General features: G+C 47.2%; 1 protein-coding gene and 1 long non-coding RNA gene across 3 annotated transcripts in view; one reads left to right on the top strand and one right to left on the bottom strand.

Annotated features, from left to right (window-relative positions):
- QTMAN (queuosine-tRNA mannosyltransferase) overlaps positions 1-24,299 on the top strand; it is a 326,625-nt gene that overhangs the window by 23,108 nt on the left and 279,218 nt on the right. Inside the window, exon 1 of one of the 2 annotated variants that reach the window (XM_088474925.1) lies at positions 23,694-23,711. The exons of the other annotated variant lie outside the window; for it this stretch is intronic. The gene's annotated coding sequence lies outside the window, so the exon portion shown is untranslated. Of the gene's footprint in view, positions 1-23,693; positions 23,712-24,299 lie in introns of those variants that run through there. 2 annotated transcript variants of the gene reach the window in all.
- On the bottom strand, positions 10,726-24,100 carry LOC148521679 (uncharacterized). Its single transcript, XR_015878810.1, has 3 exons — positions 24,008-24,100; positions 13,663-13,786; positions 10,726-11,180 (listed from the first exon to the last, which is right to left on the bottom strand). It is a non-coding gene; the product is annotated as an uncharacterized LOC148521679 (long non-coding RNA).

Raw genomic sequence — 24,299 nt, 5'->3', positions numbered from 1 at the left:
TAGGCTGCCGACCCCTCCGACTCCCCCCCGTGTTAGAAAAAAGAACGGGATCTTTTCTGTTAATGCGGGGAGGGGGGGGGGGGCGGCGGCCTACCTTTCCGGGGGGCCGGGAGTGACACACGATTTTTGGAAGGCTCCCGGACGAATCGGGAAGGAAGGCAAGTATGCTCTAGATCAGGCCTGGCTAACCTGTGGCTCTCGAGCTGTTGTGAAACTACAAGTTCCAGCATGCCCTGCCACAGTTTGAGCATTTCCTAATAGCAAAACTGTGAGAGCCACAGGTTGGATAAGTGGAGAAAAGAAGACTCTTTGTTGGGGGCACTCAAATGGTAAATCAATATGATTTATGAAAAAATTAAAACTTAACTTTTAATTATATAAATATAAAAAAAGGGAATATTATAAACTACACCATAATGACTAATTAGACATATAAATTCCTAATAACGATTAATAATCAAATCAATACTCAAATGAGTGGGAGATGGATGTACACAATGCACCTGGTCACATGAAGGTGCAAGCTGCACCAAATCAATTCTATAGAGAAAACTCTGGGCCTGATTCAGACCCGATCGCAAGCGCTGAGCGCTCGCAAGCGGGTCGATGTGGCCCTAGTGCGCATGCGCATGATGGAGGGAGCTCCGTCGTGCGCATGCGTGAGACCCAGATAGAGACAGCCAAGCTGTCGCTCCGGGTCTCGCACCAAAGGGGGCGTGCTGTTGATGTTGAGTGACAGCACGCCCCCTTTGGTGGGCGTGCCGTGTGCGTGGCTGCCAGACGGAGGCATGGGAACGCCTACCGTCTGGATCCGGCCCCACTGACATCACTAGTGATGTCAGTGGGAGTGATTTTGGCTCTGATAGAGCCAAAATCACTCCAGGGCTTGCGGTCACCGAGACCCTACCGCAGGGTCTCGTCGCAAGCCTGATGGTCGCGATGGTCTTGACCATCACGACCATCATCATGGACGCTCGCATAAGCTGTGGGTGGTAACTCACAGCTATGCGAGCGTCCAGGAGGACGCTCCAAAAGAAAACAAAAAAAAAACGCCCTGATTCAGAGCGGGCGCTCGTACAGAGCGTCCGGCTCTGAATCAGGCCCTCTGTTGTTTCTCGTGACGGCGAATTTAGTAAAATATGCACTGGCTCTAATAATATGCTACCAAAATACCACAAGGAAGTTCCAACATAATAAATAAGGTTGTCTCTAAATTCTGCTTATAAATTATAAGAGACGTTTCCAGATTCAAAATGCAAAAATAGTGAAAAGGGGAATAAAAGATGTTAATATTACAGTAATACCCCAAGCTTCCAAAATATATAGTTGTACGAAGCTGATTATATATTAGTTGGTGTCAAACCGCGTCTATCCTGGTGTCAAGGACATTGCAGTCTAGGCGTGGTAGGTACACCGATGAGAAAGTGCAGAAAAATTGCCTTCATGGTTTGAGCGCACCGACAGCAGAAGTGCTCTTCACCTTTCTTCCAACCAGTCACCTACCCTGTTCTCTCATCCTGTGTCCTCTGTTTTACACAAGACGCAGCGACAGCAGAAACAGGGGAGATGATATCTGGGCCCCTGCAAACTATTTCTGTCTCTTCCGTTAATATTGCATTTGTGTATGTGCAAATTACTCTATCAAGATATTGAATTTTTCCATTGTGGGTTCCCAGCAGGGCCGTTTCTAGGGCCAGGCGACCCGTGCAATCACACGGGGCGCGCCTCCTCCGACCCCTGCTGTAGAAAGCCTGTGAACTGCCGGGCGCCTGCTGAGATTCAGTTACCAGCGGGCGCCCGGCAGGGCAGGGCAGAGCAGCCGGAGACGGAAGCTCCGGCTTCCGGCTCCCCCAGTGTGCACTATGGGAAAGACGTCATGACTCATGACGTCTTTCCCATAGTGCAGAGGAGCAGCCAAGCGGAGCGGACGCCGGAGCGAGGCTTATGGTAAGTATTAGTGGTTTTTTTTTTGTGTGTGTGCACGCGGCTTTTACTAGGGACAATACTTGGAGGGGGGGGGCATGTCTGCTGGGGGAGGCACTACTACTGGGGACATTACTCTGGGGGCACTTCTGCTGGGGGAAACACTACCACTGGGGGCACCTGGGCACTACTACTGGGGACATTACTCTGGGGGCACTTCTGCTGGGGGAAACACTACCACTGAGGGCACCTGGGCACTACTACTGGGGACATCACTGTTGGAGACATTACTAATGTGGACATGACTACAGGGGGCACAAGACTATAGGGGCACTACTAATGGGGTCATGGCATAGGGGGCACCACTCCGGGGGGCACTACTACTGGGTGCACTGCACTACCACTGTGGGCACTGCATAAGGGGCATAAATACAGGGGGCACGTGTGGTTTTAAAACATAGTTTGTGGTTCTGGCTTTTCCAATATATTTTATGTGGAAGTGGTTTGTTGCAGTGTAATCCCTAAGTGGCCTTTTCAGTGTATTTTATGTGGACCTGGCTTATTACAGTGTATTTTATGTGGATCTGGCTTGTATCTTCAATGTGCTGGGCTCGACCCCCAACCTTACTAAAAACGGGTGTGATACAAGGTCATACTTCTGCAAATGTCACACCAAAGGCATGCACACACAAGTGCGGCGTGAGTTTGTGACAGCTAGGCCACACCCCAATTTTTGAGCGCGCGCCTTCGCCGCGCGCATGATGTCTGTCTTTCTTTTAACTACATATATTTTTCAGCGCTTTGCCTCTGACAGGTTAGCCACCCCTGGGCTCAGTAGTCACAGCAGCTGACATTCTGTGGTCTTTCAAGACAACGCTCCCTTACTGTGGTACCACCCCCCATGATTAGGCCACGCCCACAATATTACTGCTTCTTGAGGGAAGGGGGGGGGGCGCATTTTGACTGCTCGCACTGGGAGCCTCAGACCCTAGAAACTGCCCTGGTTCCCTGGATTCATGGTATATGACAATAACTGGCTGTCTCCTCTTTTAGGTGACACTGTGGTATATATTCTTATTTTCAAATAGGTGTGCAGTATCTCAGGCTCAATGGCACTATCTACTTGCCCTAAACAATCGGAATATCCAAATTTATCTGATGTATCTCAATGAGCCTAGGGTGTCGGATATCGCTATTTTGCATTTCATGACATTTGTAACTAACTTTATTCCAACTTAGAACTGTGCATAGCATTATATTTTTTATGTTTCATGTCTCAGTAGATCTGGACTTATTTTCCACTTATTAACCTTCAATATATCAACATTAACAATATATGTTAGTATTTGTCGGCTGGGGCTAAACCAACTAATATATAATCAGCTTTGTACAACTATATATTTTGGAAGCTTGGGGTATTACTGTAATATTAACATCTTTTATTCCCCTTTTCACTATTTTTGCATTTTGAATCTGGAAACGTCTCTTATAATTTATAAGCAGAATTTAGAGACAACCTTATTTATTATGTTGGTACTTCCTTGTGGTATTTTGGTAGCATATTATTAGAGCCAGTGCATATTTTACTAAATTCGCCGTCACGAGAAACAACAATTTTCTCTATAGAATTGATTTGGTGCAGCTTGCACCTTCATGTGACCAGGTGCATTGTGTACATCCATCTCCCACTCATTTGAGTATTGATTTGATTATTAATCGTTATTACGAATTTATATGTCTTGTTAGTCATTATGGTGTAGTTTATAATATTTCCTTTTTTTATACTTATATAATTAAAAGTTACGTTTTAATTTTTTCATAAATCATATTGATTTACCATTTGAGTGCCCCCCAACAAAGAGTCTTCTTTTCTCCACTTATCTTATTTGTATCTTTCTGACTCGGGGGAGCACCACCAACTCATGATTATTTCTTTTGCCACAATTTGTGCAATATTAAGCTGTTAGTTGGTTTCTCAAAAGTGTACATTACTGCCCTGTTTCATACAGGGACTTTTTGCTATGTCTGACTGTATCCTATGCGGGCTCCAAATATTGTGTTTTCTTTCAGAGCCACAGGTTGGCCAGGCAAACTCTAGATAGATAGAAGGAAGGACAGCAGGCTGTTTGTAGTAATCATTTGCATATGTTTCCCCTTTATAAAATGGACAGTAATAGCCACGTGTACACAATAAAACAAGTAAGGTGATACTATTTATATTTTTTTTACTAATGAACACATAGAAAAAATGAATGTCATGATGTCGAATTCACAAACAAAGCTTCCTGACTATGCAAATAATGACAGAATGTATCACAGTACGACAAAAAACACAAAATAACCTTAAATGGGGTTTCCCGACAGCCTATGCAAAGCAAGTAGCTGTATAGTAAATGTAAGATTTTTGCATATTACATGTACATTTTCTCTAATAGTAGATGGGAAACCCCACGTTGCTTTGGTTTCCGACAGCATAAAAACCAGCCCAATTTGTTGTCCAAGTGTTTGAATTTCGAGATACTAAAGGTTACATAGGAACATGTGTGGGTCAGACAGATCAACAAATCATTTAATCCAGACTGCTGACTTGAGTTAGGTTGACGTCTTAAGTAGGCTTATGTGCAACGTTATGTATGGCTTGTGGAATGAATTTCTCATATGTGTGGGCTTGGAACTGTGATGCTCTCATGACACTGACAGGCTGCACCTATCTTTTTCCTATTGCTAATAAGGTAGGCAGTTGTATGGGATGGGTAGCTGACAGGTGTAGGCACCTATCAGGGTTTCTGAAAAATGACAGACAGTAAATACTCATTCACATAGGCATAAACCATTAGTTTTTTTCAACGACTGTTTACGGGAAACTTTTAGCAAGATGTTTTTAATTTTTTATGTTCCCTATAGTTGAAGAAAGCTCAGAACGCAGTGTTTCTAATTAGTACAACTTGCAGACTTTTTATTATCTTTGGTCTGATGTTCTGATACTTTAGTACATTGCTATATATGGCAAGCTTTTAGTCGCATGTTAGACCTTTTTTACGAGTAGGAGTAACAAGACATACCTGACTGATATATATACAAACTATAAACCCCATTTGGGGTAAAATTTAAATTCCTGGGGGTAATGGACAGACAGCCGGGTATTACTCCCAGGAATGGAGGTCACTGGCGACGGGTGCAGTGGCGCACCCGGCGTCGGTGACCCCCAGCCCGGCACCGCAGGGAAGCTTTACGCCGGACGCCTGATGAGATGTTATTACCAGCGGGCGTCTGGCTCCTTCCCCGCAGTGCCGTGTTAGCTGGAGGCTGGAGCTCTCTTCTGAACTCCAGCTTCCGGCTCTCTCCATGCGCACTATGGGATAGACGTCATGACGTCTCTCCCATAGTTCCGTGGAGCAGGCGGGCGACAAGACGGTGACGGATGCAGGAGCGGGGATTAAGGTTTTTTTTTTTTTTTTTTTAACAAGCGGCACTACAGGGGCATAACTATGGGGGCACTGCTACTGGGGCATAACTATGGGGGCACTACTACAGGGGCATAACTATGAGGGCACTGCTACAGGGGCATAACTATGAGGGCACTGCTACAGGGGCATAACTATGGGGGCACTGCTACAGGGGCATAACTATGAGGGCAATGCTACAGGGGCATAACTATGGGGGCACTGCTACAGGGGCATAACTATGAGGGCACTGCTACAGGGGCATAACTATGAGGGCACTACTACAGGGGCATAACTATGGGGGCACTGCTACAGGGGCGTAACTATGGCACTACTACAGCGGCATAACTATGGGGACACTGCTACAGGGGCATAACTATGAGGGCACTACTACAGGGGCATTATATGGGGGCACTACTATAGGATTTCCTTCCTTTCAAAACAAGGGGGTAACGTCAGCATATCTAAATATATTTTGGGGGAAAAGGTAAAAAAGTTCCCTGACCCCTGCTATAAACTAACCAATTACACTCATTTGCCTCAAAAGCATAGGTTCACAGATTCTAGATTTATCTAGTAGACTCTATAAAATGAGAGCTAGAAGCTTATTGGTTGCTATTGTCAGCACCTTCAGTTGTCATCTTCAGGTGATAAATCTGGGAAACCTAAATAACTTGCCAAACGTTAGTAACCCCCAATCATATTGTGCCAAACAGTACTGCTCCCAATTCATAAAATGCCACACTGTAATACCCCCAATTCATATTATGTGAAATAGAAGTTCCCGTAGTAAAGAATAGTCCTGCTTCATCGTTGCTGCGGCACACATGCTGCAAGTCATGCACCGGCGAGTGGGCACATATGCTGTGTTCGCACCCACAATCCATAGGATTGCGTGGTGCGAATGCTGCCGTAGACTAGCATACTGTGGCGTACGCGATGCATGCACATGTTTACTGCATAAGATGAGTAAGAAAGTATCTATATATATTATACCTCACAGTAGTGCCCCAGTTCTTATTTTGCCACATAGCAGTGTCGGAATGTCAAATTACGCCACACAGTAGTGGCCTCAATTCATATTATGGGCCTGATTTTGAGGTGGACGCAAAAGCGCAGGCAACATCTAATAGTGATCGCCCATCTGTGACTTATGCAAATGCTTATACAAAGTCCTTCCCTTGTGTGCGTCCGTGCAACCAAATGTGCAAGGACTGAGACGCCCACTTTCAGCATCTGTGCATGCAGTAATTCTGATTGGTGCATCCTTAGATGCCACCATCAAAACTTGCACTAGCCCAATGGCAGGTGCAGTTTCTCTGGGTGACTATGGTCTCCTATGTCTGCAGATGTGCGTCTGTGTACGCAATCGCTATCACTGATATGCATGTGACACTCCCATAACACGCCCATTAAATGTACTATTTTTGTGCATTTTTAGCCACCTCCCATGAACGCTTATCACTTTCCACATTTCTGATAGAGTGTGTCTCAATCGCAACAGTGCCTTTGTATGTACGGCATGTGCCATATGAGTTTTTAGAAATTTTCACACCTGCGTAGTTGCAAAAAATTGCTCAGCTATGTGAACATCTGCATTTTGTGCAGCTGAGATCAGGTCCTATGCCTCGATTCACATTATGTCACACCAGTGGTGGACTGGGGCATGAGTGCCACACAGGGGGTATGCAATAAAAGGGGCCCACAAAGGAATGCAGCCAGTCTCTAGGGGGCTGAGGTGAGATGCATAACAGTATATAGCTTAATGTCTGGGAAAACCCTACCCCCATTAGAGGTTTGTCGCTGTAGGTTAGCAAAGCTGGTTTGAGGAACCTTATTCTTCCATACAAATTGGAGAAACCATCTATACAACTGAGCCCATGGAATCAGGAACCCTAATAGGCAATGCCTGAAACAGGTATAAGAGATGAGGGAGGAGATTCATCTTTGTGACAGCTATGCCGCCCAGCCAAGATATTATCAATATAATAATTTTCCTGATAGAAAGTGTTCAGAGATAGAGAGGCAGAGACATCTAAGGAGCGGTGGGAGTCGGCCGGCGTTCCCGGGATTGGCAAGGCCAGGGACTTCGTCAACGGACAGTTTCCTAGCCTCGCAAGCCGGCCTGCCTGAGTAAGCTGAGGCTTACTCAGCTGGCTGGCGGCCCAGCGCCGTACACCATAGAGACCATCTGCGACCTCGGTCGCAGTGCTGGGATCGTAAATGCAGCAGGGGGTGTCATACACCTCCTGCTGCATTTGCAAGGACAGAATTGCAAAGCTGCTTGCGTGCACTTCTGAATCACCCCCTATGTTTAGATGTGATGTGTGATCTTGGCATACAGTTTAACATCTGTATTTAACAGCAAAAAATGGTCTATAATTAGCACAGTTAGGTAGATCTTTCCTTTTCTTTATATCACAATGATCCTGGCCTCAAAGGCCTGACGTGAAAAGCAGGCTCCTTTCGGGATGGTATTGAAGAGGGCAGAGAAATGAGGTGACTATAAAAGGACTTATGGTGAGTAGCGGTAAAGCCATCTGGACCTGGTGTCTTATTCTTTTTCAAAGATTTAATGGCAGAAGTCATTTCCACTTCAGAAGTCTTGGCACTAAGCGCCACCGACATTTCAGGGCTAAGCCGGGTCAGGTGACATTGGGAGAGAAAGTGGCGGAGCGTCACTATATGTGCTTTTATGTTACTTTTTCACTTGTGTTTTTTTCAAAAATGTCAAACCAACTAACATATTTTATATAGCTTTTGACACATATAGGGGTCTATTTACTAAGCTTTGTTAGGAAATAAAGTGAACAGTGATAAGGTACCAGCTAATCAGATCCTAACTGCCATGTCACAGGTTGTGTTTGATAAATGGCAGTTAGGAGCTGATTGGCTGGTACCTTATCACCGTTCACTTTATCTCCTAACAAAGCTTAATAAATAGACTCCTCAAATTTGTTAAAACAATTTTCTTTAACATTAACAGTATTGTATATACTTGAATACTACAATTGCTGTGTATTAATAAAATGTTATAAAATAACAAAATGATTACAGTACTGTAGATCATATTAAATTGCCTGGGCCACTTACTGGTAGGTAATTTTATAGTGAAAACATAATTTGGTGAGAATATGAGCTATGAAAAAATAAATTGAGCAAAACTTTATTTTCTTCATGGAAACGCAGTTAAAGAAAAAAATGTCCAACTTTATATTAAAGGTTAACATTCCAGTTGGCTCTATAAAGTAGGGTTGCAGGTATTACTTAGTTAATAACTACCTATAAGTTATTATTTAGTTAAAACTGAACTATTTGAAACAATGAAGTGCAGCTTACATACACTTTTATTCAAGACTGTACAGTTGCATAAGTACATAATGTATTTCTTAAATAACAGAAGGACTTTAATTATGTACAACATCTATTAGTATTTTTTTCTAAGTATTAGAATTTTTTCTATTAGTTTCACAGCAATAATTACCTATATACGTATAAAGATATGGGACCATATCTACAATTTAGACATAATCTACCAATTTTAGCCAAGGAGGCCAGCAGGATCCAAAGCATGATACTACTCCTCATTTCCAGCCTCCTACAACTTTGCATGGTAATTTGATACATTGTTGGTTAACAATGTCTATAATTCCTGCATTCTGTCTTAACACATTTTGAAGTATAGGATGTTATTAATCCATTTTACTTTGTGCTTTTATGTGTGCAATATGCCTCCTACTACTGGTAGGTAGTAGGGGGTACTTTAAAAGGCAGGTTGAACAACCCATGGAACTATTTATGCAGTGGGTATCTTTCTAGTATCATTTTATCCTGGTATGTTTTATTTACATGTATTGCTTATCCTGCATTGTAAGCGATGCAGTGTGCCCAACATGGCTGCCTCGTCTGGGACTCTAACATGTAGAATGAACAATGCATGGTTCTCATGATTTTACAAGAATCTCACCTATTAGTTTTATCTCCCCATTATGTGTCTTCTCTTACAGACATTGCCTATTCTGCCCAATGTAATCCTATGTAGTGCGCCTAATATGGATGTCTCACTTGGATCCTAAATGGGTACAATGAATAATACTTGGAACGGATGACCCAAAATGGCTGCCACACCTTTATATAGTATGCATGGTTTGTGTATTTTATAAAAATATAAACCTCAGTATTATGTTCATACTATCTACAAAGCGCCTTGAGTCCTAATGGAGAAAATCGCTATATAAATAAAATTATTATCATCTCAAAATGTACATGGAACTAGTCTAGGGTGACGACTGGAAGCAGTTTCAGCAGGGTTGACCTCATTGTGGGATCCGGCAGCCATCCTAGTTCCCCACACGTTGCATGGATGATCGACGGCTGGTCCATCAGTTGCTTCTAGATTGCACTGAATTGATTCTGGAGGCCTTGTGCTGACTTACTGTCTTGTCTCCTGCAGTCTCATAGCTTGAGTAGGTGCTCAAAAACAGGTGACATCGCCTCTCTGTAATGGTCTGTGTGTGTAATGTAGCAGCAGCAGTGAGAGGGTGGCTGCGCGCCCTGTCTGCCCTCCTCCTGCTTAACTTCCTCACAACGGAACCTGAAGGCTACTCATATCACCGATGTTTATGCACAGTGATCCGATGCTGAGCCTTGGTACGCAGCAATGGATCACATAAGCCGGCAGGAGGCGTCTATTTACACAAGGCGCCTCCTTTGCAACACCAGTACATACAAAAATGTAGCAGAGAAGAACTATGAATCAGGCCCATAATCATTTACATGGATGTACACACATATACATTGGGGCAGAAGTCACTGACCCTGGCCCCGGCACTCCCAGAAAATGGGTGCGACGTGCTTCTGTATCTGGGAACGCAGGCCGGCTCCACACACTCCCCACCCCCAAACGGTCGCAGCCTGTCAATCAGGCTACGCTTTGGGGAATTGCGAGAGATCTTGCAGTAGAAGACAGGTTCATGCGCAATACCGATCCTGCGCATTCAGACCTTGTAACAGCAGAGATGTACACAACCATTGGGTTTGCGTACATCTCTGAATGAGGCCCATAGAGTGTAGACTCCACTGGGACAGGGACTGATGTGAATGGGCAAATACTCTCTGTAAAGCACTGTGGAAGATGTGTGCAACATATAAATTAACTGTAATAAGAATAATAACTCTGCATAGTCTGCAATTCCACTGTCATTCTCTTAAAATGTATGCATCGCCTGTACTTAAACGCGTCGTTACGGAGCATGAACAGTGCCAAAACATGCTAGATTCACCCAGCAAATAGGTGTACATTCACCTTTGCATCAGCTCCATGGTAACATACCTTTTAAAAACACTTTATTACCTGGCTTTAATGGTAAGAGTTGTATTTCTTTCATTTACTGTACATGTATCTACTATTCATTTCTATTTTCTGTGTGTAGAAATATCCTTTGGTATTACTGTCAGAGAGATTACTCTGATCTGGAATCATTTGCCATTCTGTATTCTAAACTCTCCCACACATCAATAGGACACATCAACTTTGCCACATGTGTAAGGTCACTTGTGCTGTCTAACTTCTCACAGCGCACAAGCATTAGACGACAAAGCCTCTTCTCACCTCTAGTTAAGCTTAAAATGCCCATAACATGTTTTCATGGCTCTGAAAGCTCTGTGGCTTGATGCGGCTAACACAGGTGATACTAATGCTGAGCGACACGCTGACCGCCAACGCTAAAAGCCTCTGCCTGTGATAAGATATTACATACTTCCGCTCAGGCGGACCAGCCGCTCACTATAGAAGATGTTTTCCTTTTTTCACACCTAAAAGAAACAAAAGACAGAAGTCCATTTTAAAACAGCAAAAACTGATCTAAGCATATGACACAATCTAAAGTTTTGTGGACGATACATATAAATATACAGACAACTGGCTATCTGCGGGCATCTCCTCACACCTCTTACTGATTGAGCTGAAGCATCACCACTTCCTCAGGTGTTAAGTTGTATTGATTGCAAAAAGCTCCACTCGGATGTTCATTTTTATTTACTTTGGTATCGTCCCCTCACATGAAACTGTAAAATGATAGATGGCCTAGATGCCTCTATTTCAGATATATCAGATATTGTAAAAACTACTTCTTCATAAATAGAGGCAGCTCCAATAATCGGGTTGATTGAGTCGGACGCATCCGTGGTCACTTTTCCATATGGCTGCGACTGCCTGCTTATTAGTTTATGTTAATGTGAGAATCCACCTGTGTATACTAGAATGTGGAAGCTTATCCCGCCCACTGTTCTCACGTCCGCAACTGCCATCATTAGGATCAGGACTTACACAGGCCCCATGCTGGGTGCAGAAATGTCTGAATAAGACGTCCCATCTCTGTCCACACATTACGATGGGGCAAGGAAGTCGGCTTACATGCCCATGACAGAACAGATCCGTATGATTGCATGGATGCCACCCAATCACGCCCATATCTAGGAAGCTGATTTCTTTCTTTGGGGCAAGTACAATATGCAAAAAATCTGCGAGATCCGTGCACATTGTGACTTATGTGCGACTCAGAATCAGCCCCAATGTTTGCAAAAGTTGTCATCAATGCTTATAGAGGAAGATGTTTATTAAATTACACAGCTCATATCTAAATCCACATTTTAAAAATACAATGTGTAAACTGTATCTCCCACTCAATTAACTGCTTACTTGGTAGCATTAAAATATTCCCTCAAGGAGAATTTCCAGATAGGAGATGAGGCTGATCACTGTGTGTGTGTGTGTGTGTGTGTGGGGGGGGGGGGGGGGGGCACTTCTCATCACCAGGTAATGCCCCCTTGTGGCATAATGCAGCATTTTGCGGGTCCATGAAGAGAACTGCGTAATTGCGCTCTCCCATCCCACACATTTCACTATGAAGTCAACGGAATGCGGGATGGTGAACCTTTTTTTGGGATTCCGTGGGATTCCCAAAAAATTTGGGAGATGGGTGGTCTATCAAGGGGTTAACCAACGATGCTTTTTAGCCATCCGGGGTTGCTAACCATTGATGTTCAATGGCCAGTCCTATTCTGGAGAACCCTTATGTTATCAGAGACTAGGCAAGTATGATTCAGTGATTTGTGGATATCTCGCTCCTGGTGCTATGTCACCTAATTAAGGCAGTGCTGAGAGACCCAAAAGGACCACTTTGCAGGACAGCTCCTCAGGATATGGCGTATCCCTACACTCATAGAAGCACTCCTTACCTATCTGTGGGCCTGATTGAGAGGTGCACGCTATTGCAGCTCCATGATGACTTTATGCAGAGTCGCAGCGACTATAATATGTAAATGCAAGCTTCAGCCTTCCCTTGTGTACTAGAATGTGCCGGACTGTGCAAGCCCTGGCACGCCCATTTTCAATGCCCGCGAATGGTGCAATGTCACCAGTGGTTCTGAACACTCCACCATCGGCGCACTATCACGTGCACCTTCGACCCTGGCACCTGCCTATAGTAGACGTAGTAACTCCTTCTGAAATTCATATGAACATGGCCTCTGTGGCTGCAGCTCTGTGTTGGAGAACGCAGCTGCATTCACTTACACGCCCCTGACACTCCCATAACACACCCCTGACACAGTCTTTGTTTGCATTCACTTCAGACAACCTCCCGGTCACCACCCATGATTTTACTTCGCTGTTCTGAATGCCAGAGCTCCCATACGCAACAGTGCACACTCAGTGGCAAGCATGTGCCGTCAGGCTTTTTAGTATTTTTTTGCGCTGCAGCAAATAATCGCTCAACTGCGCAAACATCGGCATTGCGTCCACCTCTGAATCAGGCCCCTTGTATCTCACACCCTTTGATAGCACAGTGCCAACACGTATGTCATCATCATTAGTCTGTCTCTGCCCAAGGTCTGAAAATCAGTTCTGAAAAGTTATGATTAGTACAGGAGGAATATCAAAATGTTTCTGAACATGAAATATAGAAAGTAGGGTCAGTTGAGAAAATCAATGCATAAATCAGAGAATGCAGCGTGGTGAGTGCACTGCTAGCAAATACACGTGTGCAGGCCCATGAATCGCATGATTCTTATGACATACTGTGGTGTAAGTTTTAAATATGTATTATTTTTAATCCCGTTCCATTCCCCAACTAAGACCATTACCCTCTCCATGCTGTTCGTGAGATGCTTAGTTGGAGGCCGTTTTAACTATATTCTCCGACGGATCCATTTACAAAGAATCAGGTTTGCCTTCTATTGCCATCTCCTGGACATCACCATCGGATTGCTGTCTAAAAATCCAGTATTTACTCACCATCAGATATGTGTCAATAGTCCAAAATCCTGTCAGATATACCCATTTTCGAACGAATCCACCGTCAATCTGTAGCAGATTTATAGTACTGCACATATCAATCTGTAGGCTTCCTTAGGTGGCACTGTCAACAAATAGTTAAATAAATTATTTAAAAAAAAAATGTCTGTCCCCGCCCCAATTCCATAACCAGCCTCTGACCTCTTAGTCTTGGCTGGTATTGGAAAAAATGGCATGGGCCTCCACCTACTTTCCAAAAACCAGCACAGGCTGAACCAGCAGAGGGGATAATGTTATAGCAGAGAGACACAGGGTGTGGTATCCCCCTGCCCTACCGTTAACCAGCCCCAAACTGGTCACCCCAGTACTGTAATCCCTTGGGTAGTACAGACGGCCCCCCCCCCCTCAAAAAAAAAAATGGGATGCCCTCTCCGAAGGGATCACCTCAGGGCTCTTCCCCGCCCTTCTTGTTGAGGTGGGTGCGGGGATAATGGTGAATAAAATGTAAAATACTTTTAATTTTACAGGGGGCTTACAAGTCCCATCAAGCCTGCCCTGGCATGATGGCACTTGTCAAACCACAATTGCTAGCATGTCCGGACATTATAGTCCCGCTGGCTCCTGTAGTTTGCCAGTACAAAATATTAAATGTCAGGGTGTCCCAACTACCTGAGGGATTCCAGTCCCGGGCTGACCAGTTTGGGGCTAGGTACCAGTATGGCAGGGGGACCCTGCTATAGTGTTATCCCCTGGCTGGTTCAGCCTGATGCTAGTTTTTGGAAAATAGGGGGAACCCTGCGCTATTTACGCCTATTTTCCAAATCCAGCAAAGGCGGAGCGGTTCGGGGCTGGTTATTCATTTAGGGGGGACCCCACACCATTTTTTTTTCTAATTTTACACTCTTAAACCTTATTCATAATACAAAGCCTGCACAGATCATAGTGATCAGTGCAGTTTTCTTCAGCAAAACTTGCCTGCCATAGGCAGGTCTATATTTTTTTTTTTACTATTCTGCTGTGAATTTTCTGCGGGTTCTACAAACATGATGCTTAGTACAGTAAATCTGTGGATCCCATACTTATCTATATAAATAAAAAGATATTCGGTCCGGTCGTCTATTGCTGCATGGTTTTCTGCAAATTACAGTCACATTTTCCTTTAGTAAATCTCTGATGTGCAAATCCGAAAGAAAATTGCAGAAAAACCCAAAATCGATGCTTAGTAAAATTATCCCAAGTTTTAGTCTGACTTAGGGGAATCAGCCAGTGAATGCACACTAACAGTGAAATAACAGTTTCCAGTATAATAGAGTAACTTTAATGCAAACAATCTTAAGCTTGGTACACACTACACAATGTCTTTAACGATTTGGCCAATCCCGACACATTGGATGACAAATCGCTAAAAAATGTGTAGTGTGTATACACTACATCGTGTAGTGCGCGCTCCGTGGTGTCGTCAGCCACCTCACCTGCTCTTATGTGCAGCACGTAAGATCAGGCGATGCGGCTAATGACCCCATGCAGCGCTATGCGGGGGGGCAACATATCGGATGTCGGCCCGTTGGTAGCTGGGTTGTGTGTTGCATCGCTGGGTAGACTCATCGTTTAGTGTGTACCCAGCTTTAGATTAGATCTAGTGACTACGTTTTATTGAAATAAAGGTTGGTACGCACTAGACAATATGTCACCCAATCCGGCAGATCGGGCCGATATATCGTCCACATCGGCAAGTGTGTACCCATTATGAGCAACCATGCGCGCTCCCGCGGGGTCGTTTATCACATCGACAGATCGAACTCAATCTGTCAATTTGATGAACAACCCCATGCTTGTGGATGCGGCTTGAAAACGACATATTGTGCAGTCGTTCACCGATCGTGCAGTGTCAAACGACCACACGATATGTCGTCCGTCGTATGGTGGGTCGGCGCGGTACACACATTGTGTAATGTGTACACGGCTTAAATCATATTATTAATTTACTGGACTTGCCTGTTCATTTGCTAGCAGTGTGCGTTCATTTACCTTGTCATTTCTACACCTCTCCTCTGTTTTTATTGTAAAATTGGTTCCAATTCCTTTAGTCTTTGAACCAAAAATGTATTTTCAAAGTATACATAGTAATAATAATGGCACGTCTCAAAATAGTTTTATGGTGTATCTTCTACATACACCATCCCTTTAAATATGAGAATTCCCTTAACCATTAATTCACCCTACATACTGTAGATTGTTTGAGTAAGATGACTGAGGGCCTGATTCAGACCTGGTCACTAGATGCATACGCTCGTTCTTAGCGTATGCAAATCCAGAACACACCCAGCAAGGCAGTTGATCGCACGGCAAGGCATAAGCATGCCCACTATGACTTGGCATGCGATCGCTTTGTGTATGCAGACGCCCACCAGCCTGTCTTAAGACGCCCACTTGTGCACGTCATCTCCAGGAAGTGTATGTAACCATCGGTACATCGGGAGCATTCGCAGCGCTTGAGGTTGACTATACCCTGCCGCAAGCACTTCAGTGTAAAAACCAGCCAGGTGACGCTGCCTGTTAATTATGCACGCCTCTGAAATGGCGTTAAGACGCTCAGGCACGCCTGCGTTCACACCTCCACTCCCCCGTTTCTAGTGGCCAGCCCATTGCCACCCATAAAAGGCTTGACCTGTCACTCATTCAGCTGGGCTGCTTATGTTGGGCGAGCGAACACTTCCCGATCTTTCACAGTGGTTTGCGCACGCACACTGGGATGCATACGTATGCACACAATGCGAACCATCGGCAGCTACGAGCAAACGCTTCTTAGCGTCCGGGTCTGAATCAGGCCCTGAGTATATCCAGGAGAGGTGACGAGGTCACACTGGAGAAGTATCTATGGTCCTACTAGTTGGTGTAAATAATAAAATTAACTGATATTAAAGATGTCTAAAAGTTAATCTATATAGGCAACCGATGATGTAACTCTCAATGTATTTCTTACTGGAATAGCATTTTATAAATATCATAGAAGTAGTATTGCAATCTGTTCAAGAGATCTAGTAAACTACTTATTGACTTATTGCACCATGTGTCCTCACTTCAAGTAAGACGGGCTATTTACTACCATACTTTTCTATTATCAGAACTTCTCTATATCAGATTCCAATAGGGGGCCTGATTCAGCATGGATCGCTGTTGCGATAGTATGTGCAAACTGGCAATTGTTGTGTACTGCGCATGCATTGCACTGCGTGCGCGGCGACAGCATTGCCATCGCTCTGCAATCACGCAGACCACGGAAAGCCATCACAGAGTGAGTGATAGGTAGTCAGGGTTTGGGGTGGTGACAGGGGAGTGGTCGGACAAATGCAGACGTGCCAGTCCATTTGAACACCGTTGTATGGGCGTGCATAAATTAGCCACTGCGACGGCATACACAGCTTGAGTGCTCACTGCGTACGACGAGGTCAGCAATTTCTGACCTGTTTTAATTGTGTGTGACGGGCCGATGTTACTCGATGTTCCCGATGTATACGCAGGACTGCAAGGTATTATGGATGTGAGATAGTGGTAATGGGCATTTCAATGCTGGCTTTGCGATTACATTCATTGGCATATTTTCACAGCAGATCTGCATGCGTAAACGCAGCCGTGATCACAATAACAAGAGATATGGTAAGAACTTACCTTTGTTATCTCTGTTTCTACGAAGTCCATAGGGTCCACAGGGTTGACCTTGGGGTATAGCTGGATCTGGATCCACGGGCACCACGCAGTTAAAGCTTTGCTGCTCCCAGGATGCACTTGGGTCCGTCCTCCTCTATACCCCGCCCCGGCCACAGGCACCTCAGTTGGTAAGCAGCTAAGGCCGGAGGAGGAGACTAAACAGAGAGAAGGAAGACTGGAACACACAAGAAACCATACTCACAGAAATGGGAGACGGAAAACCGGTGACCAGCCACACAGCCCATTTGAAGCCAGGTGCGTCAGGGCGGGCGCCCTGTGGACCCTATGGACTTCGTAGAAACAGAGATAACAAAGGTAAGTTCTTACCATATCTCTTGTTTTCTACTTCAGGGTCCATAGGGGGTCCACAGGGTTGACCTTGGGGATGTCCCAAAGCAGTTCAACTAAGGGCGGGGACGCTCCTGTGCTGAAAGGAGTACCCGGCGCCCAAAGGATGCATCCTGAGAGGCGAAGGTGTCAAACGCATAAAACCTCAAAAACGTCTGAATTGAAGACCAAGTAGCCGCCTTACACAGCTGAACAGCGGAGGCGCCACGTCTAGCAGCCCAAGAGGGACCCACAGAACGAGTGGAATGAGCCTTAACAGAGGCTGGCACAGGTAAACCCTCCTGTGCATAAGCCTCACAAATAACGGAACGAAGCCAACGGGCTAACGTTTGCTTGTTGGCAGGCCAACCCCTCTTGTGAAAACCAAAGAGGACAAACAAAGAATCCGACTTCCTAACCGAAGCAGTCCGGTCCACATAGATTCTAAGTGCCCGGACCACATCCAAGGAAGCCTCACCAGCCGAAAGATCAGGTGACTGAAAAGCTGGCACAACAAGTTCCTGATTAATGTGGAACTTTGAAACCACTTTGGGCAAAAACTCAGGACGCGTGCGGAGCACTGCCCTGTCCTGGTGAAAAATCAGAAAAGGAGGGCGACAGGAAAGCGCCCCCAATTCTGAAACCCTCCTGGCCGAAGCAATTGCCAGGAGAAAAATGGTCTTAAACGTCAGCCACTTGAGCTCCACCGACTCAAGCGGCTCAAAAGGAGGACCCTGCAAGACCCTCAGTACCACCGTCAAGTCCCACGGAGCCACCGGAGGCACGAAGGGAGGCTGGATCCTGAGAACACCTTGGAAAAAGGTGTAAACATCTGGCAGTTTAGCAATCCGTCGCTGAAACCACACGGACAAAGCAGACACATGAACCTTCAGAGAGGCCAGGCGTAAGCCGAGGTCCAAACCCGATTGAAGAAATTCCAAGATTCTGGAAACCCGGAACACCTGCGGATCATAGTTTCTGGATTCACACCATTGAAAATAAGTGCGCCACACCCTGTGGTAAATCCGCGCGGAGGCAGGCTTGCGTGCCCTAAGCATGGTACCAATCACTGAACTGGAGAAACCCCTAGACCTCAAGACGGCTGTCTCAAGAGCCACGCCGTCAAAGACAGCCGACCCAGATCCGGGTAAAGGCAGGGCCCCTGAGACAACAGGTCCCGACGCTGAGGAAGAAGGTACGGAGCGTCGATGGAGAGGCACCTCAGATCGGAGTACCAAGGACGTCTGGGCCACGCCGGAGCCACCAGCACGAGCGTGCCGCCGTCCTGCTTGAATTTCCGCAGAACCCGAGGAAGTAAGGATATCGGAGGAAACAGATACGCCAGGTGAAACGTCCATTTCACCGACAGAGCGTCTACCAGACAGGCGCCTGCGTCTCTTGTCCTTGACCCGTAAACGGGCAACTTGTGATTGTGACGGGAGGCCATCAAGTCCAGCTCCGGCAGCCCCCACCTGTCCACGAGTAGCTGAAACACCTCTGGGTGAAGCGACCATTCCCCGGGATGCACATCGTGACGGCTGAGGAAGTCCGCCTCCCAATTGAGGACTCCGGGAATGAAGACTGCCGAGATCGCTGGAACATGACACTCCGCCCAAGCAAGAATGCGAGACACCTCCGACATTGCTGCCCGACTGCGAGTTCCCCCTTGGTGATGTACGCCACCGTGGTGGCGTTGTCGGACTGCACCTGAACCGCCCTTCCGTGAAGAGCGGGGCCGGACGACTGCAGGGCCCTGTACACAGCCCGCAGTTCCAGGATGTTGATGGGGAGAAGTGCTTCTTCCGCGGACCAACGACCCTGAAGCGATAATGAGCCGGTCACTGCCCCCCAACCCCGAAGACTGGCATCCGTCGTGAGCAGGACCCAGTCCGGGATCCAAAAGGGGCGCCCCTCGACCAGATGCACCGTCTGAAGCCACCAAGCCAAAGACTGCCGAACCTCCGCGGACAACACCAGCATCTGAGAGCGGATCCGGTGAGGTAACCCGTTCCATTCCGATAGAATCAGCCCCTGCAGGGGCCGGGAATGGAACTGGGCAAATTCCACCATGTCGAATGTCGACACCATGGACCCCAGAACTCTCATAGCTGAATGGACCGACAGGCGGCAACTGCTCAGGCAACTGTGTATCCGCAGCTGCAGGGAGGAGACCTTCTCTGGAGTCAGGAAAATCCGCTGCTGACGAGAATCCAGCAGGGCTCCCAAATGAACCATCCGCTGTGATGGAATCAGGGAGGACTTCTTCCAGTTTATCAACCACCCGTGTGCTTGAAGACAAGCAATGGTCAGGTGGAGATGTCGAAGAAGCACCTCCGGGGAGCTCGCCAGCAGCAGAAGATCGTCCAGGTACGGCAACAGACGTAGACCCTGACCCCGAAGGTGGGCAGCCATAACCGCCATCACCTTGGTGAACACCCTCGGAGCCATGGAAAGGCCAAAAGGCAACGCCCGAAATTGGTAGTGATGTTTCAGGATAGCAAACCTCAGATACCGCTGATGTGCCGGTGCTATGGGCACATGGAGATATGCGTCCTGGATATCGAGGGAGACCATATAATCCCCGGGTTCCATCGCCAGAATGATGGAACGTAACGTTTCCATCCTGAACCTGGGAACTCTGAGGTATCTGTTCAGAGACTTCAAATTCAGGATAGGGCGATGAGAACCATTGGGTTTCTGTACCAGAAACAGAGTAGAATAGTACCCCGTCCCGCGCTGAGACTGCGGAACGGGAACAATGACCCCTGCTTGTAGCAAGGATTCTATAGCTACCTGAATCTGACCAGCTTTGGTCTTGTCCAGAGAAGGACTCGTACAGAAAAACTGGTGGGGCGGCCTGAACCGAAAAGACAGGGCGTACCCCTGAGAGACTACTTCTCGAACCCAGGCATCCGTGGTGGTATTGTGCCAACACTGGGCGAATTGGAGAAGTCGGCCTCCCACTCTGGGGTCCCCCAGAGAGAGGCCCGTCCCATCAGGCTTATCCTCCTGCTTGGAAGAAGGGCGCCGAGCACTCCATGCCTGCTTCTTGGGCTTGGGTGCGGCCTTGGTCGCCGAATGTCTCGGGAAGGACTGGCCCTTGGCCTTACCCTGAACCCGAAAGGACCGAAAGGCAGAGCTCCTCACCTTAGCCGGCGCAGAGGCCGAAGGGAGAAAAGCCGACTTGGACTTAGCCAAAGTATCCACTATTCTGTCCAAATCCGGACCAAATAGTAAATCACCATTAAAAGGCAAAGCCTCCAGACCCTTTTTTGAATCTGCATCAGCCCTCCAGGACCTCAGCCACAGGGAGCGCCGAGCAAATACCGCTGCAGCCGACACCCTAGAAGTGAGCAGGCTGGCATCCAAAGACGCTTCCCCAATATAGGAAGCTGCATCCCGCATCTGTCCCACTAACGCTCTCTGGATATCCGGAGCCTCATCAGGAAAGGTATCCTCCAAGGCATTGGCCCATGCCTCAATGGCTTTAGCCACCCAGGAGATAGCCATGGACGGGCGAGCCACCGCCCCGGAAAGAGAATAAATGGACTTTAAACAAGTCTCCACCTTCCTGTCCGTGGGATCCTTCAAAGAGGAGATAGACGGCAATGGCAACGTCGCGCTTTTGATCAAGCGGGTAACGTGGGAATCCACCGCCGGCGGAGTTTCCCATTTCCTGCAATGAGCTTCAGGAAAAGGATAGTTCGCCGCCAACCTTTTCTGTGGATGGAACCTCTTACTAGGTAATTGCCAGGCCGCCGCCATATGATCCGATAATTGATCAGACAGGGGGAACACAGTTGAGGTCACCTTGGCCTTTTTAAAATTAGGAAACTTCGACCTAGGAGCCGGCGCATCATCCTCAACATGTAGGATAGCCCGCACCGCCCTAACTAAGGCTGGAACATTAATGGAGGACTTAGCTTCCACCTCCTGCCCCATGACATCAGAGTCAGAGTCCTCATGGATTTCTCCATCATCTGAGGACACTTCCGAGTCCGACAACTGCGCAGCTAGTGAACTCACAACCGGACGTTTAGACACCCTTGGTGGCACATCACCTTGCAACATAGACTGAAACGCCGAGGATGAAGCCGCCAGACTCTGTACGGAGCTGGATAGAACATCCACCCAAGGCGGAGGAGCCGTCGGAGCAACACTCTGCAAAGGCACTACAGACTGACACGTCCCTGGGGAAGACTGCACATACACAGGCAGTCCCGAGTAATGATCCACAGTCTGGGCCCCGGGGGAAGACCGCAACATTTGTGGAACCCTCGGGGAATGGGAGATGGTGGGCTGCGGTAACGCCCTAGAAGGGACCGCTGATGGGACCGATAACCGGTCCGCAATAGACGCCAGCACCTGTGAAAACATCGCCCAAGGAGGGTCCTGTGATACAGGGGGGTTGGAGGGGCCCGGTACCAGCTGGCACCGCCCGCACAGACCATCCTGAGATAAGTCCTCCCCATCAACTCCAGCAGCACAGCGTCTGCAGGAAAATAACACAGGAGCCACAGAGCGCTCAGTCTCCTCATCCGACATGATACCGTAAATACACAAGAAATAGGTATCACCAGAGGAATTACGGTTTTAACACCCGCGCACTCACCAGTATGCGAAACAACAGCCCAGAAATGGTACTGTGTAGCACACAACAGTATGTGACTGACCCCACAAATACGTGTTTTATATATGTGAGGGTCTCAGAAAAACGCCCTTCCCCCACACACCTGCCGGGCCGTAGGAGAAGGAAAGGGATAGTTATAAGCTGACAGTAAGGAGAATAAGTCACAGACAGGCAGCACTAGCAATAGTCACATACAATGCAGAAAAGTTATACTCACTGCACCTTCCGCTACAATCAACCGCCCAGATTCAGTGTCTGGGAGGGCTATAGCGCTGTGTACACTGTCCTTTAGCAGGGGAGAGGTACACAGGGGGACCGGTCCACTTGATACCGCCTGGGAGTCTGCGATGTGCCAGTAAAGATGGCCACCGGAGACCTCAGAGGAGGAGTGGCCGAGAGATAAGAGCAGCTCAGCGACGCCAGACTGCTAGTTGAAAGGCGCGCTGAGCTGAGGGGAGGAGCCGCTAGACAGGGAAGGCTGCCTCCCCTGGCTAGCAATTAACCCCCGGGTTGCCGGTCCCGCTACCAGCCTGATACCCTGGTGGTCTAGCGGACACGCGGGGTATTCCTCAATTGAGGGGGAGCCCGCCGCCGCCGCTAGCGCCTCCGGTCTGTCCCCAGAGACCGGAGGCTCCTGACTGCATTAAAGTATCCGCGGGCCGCCGCACGCGGCGACCCGCGGCTTACCTGATCCCCGTCGCGTCCGGCAGCAGTCAAGGGAGTCCCCAGAGCCCGGCTAGTACAGGCTCTGGGGTCCCGCCGCGATCCCCAGAGCTGTACTGGCGTCGCGGCGCCAGCGGGGAGGAGCGGCAGCGTGGACGTCCTAAAGGACAGTCTGTTGCTGCCGCTCTAAAAGTGTAAAAAAAAAAAAGAAGAAAAAAATAAAAAATTTCTCTTTTAAAATAAAGCTTAGGGGCTGCTCCTGCAGCCCCACTGCGACAGGGTGACCCGACTCCGGCCGGGCACCAACTAAAACTGAGGTGCCTGTGGCCGGGGTATAGAGGAGGACGGACCCAAGTGCATCCTGGGAGCAGCAAAGCTTTAACTGCGTGGTGCCCGTGGATCCAGATCCAGCTATACCCCAAGGTCAACCCTGTGGACCCCCTATGGACCCTGAAGTAGAAAGTGATCCGTAATGAATCAGGCCCAGGATTCACAAGGGCAAGTGCTGGGTTGTGACAATATGATTTGTGTTACTGTGGCTCAACTCCAGCTGCACAATGCCATGATTATCAATTTTACAAAGCACAGCCATGATGGCGCCAATTGCATCAAATCGCTTATCACCAACTTCACCAGGGGAGGTGGCAGGATGCGGGAGGTGGTCCAACCAAGGAGGCCAGGAGAACACCCCAATATTCTGCTGTCTCCAGTCTATTCCCAGGTGAGTAGATAAGTTTACTTACTACCCATGTGGAGCAGGATGTACGGAGATAGGGTGGTCCTTTCAAAGATCAGAATCATCTTTATTGGCCAAGTACACAACCCTATACCCGGAATTTAGCTCTGGTTCACTGCACGCCAAGAACTCACATAACTAATTCACAATCCAGTTATAAAACATAAAAACAATACATAGGTAATATCCTATTCTTAAAACGTTTAATCAATTGATGGGACCATGTAAAGTAGGTAGCAGCACATGGCATACAGTGGATAAATCACATGTACTGTAATTACTTGTGAATGGGTTTTGGGGTTGGCTGCCAGGGAGTAATAACCTGTGTTCCTCCTGCTGATAAGCAATTGATGGGACTTTTAGTTCCACACAGCAGCAGAGCCAATGCCAAAGACTGTGCAGCCCTCTCTCTCCGTGCCCAAATCTCATGTATTGCATCTGCATGATATGTTATAGTGATGCGCTGGTGACGTCACATGCTATGCTGTGAATTAGCCCTGGCTTCTTCGTGACGTGCTGTATTCGGTCGCCCTTTCTACGTTACCCAGCAGCACAGGCAGCGCCACAGCAGGC

The sequence above is a fragment of the Taudactylus pleione genome, unplaced genomic scaffold, assembly GCF_031769625.1.
Source record: "Taudactylus pleione unplaced genomic scaffold, aTauple2 ptg000156l, whole genome shotgun sequence".
Lineage (NCBI taxonomy): Eukaryota > Metazoa > Chordata > Amphibia > Anura > Myobatrachidae > Taudactylus > Taudactylus pleione.
The sequence above is the reverse complement of the archived record's forward strand: the minus strand, read 5'-3'. Positions and strand labels throughout refer to the sequence as shown.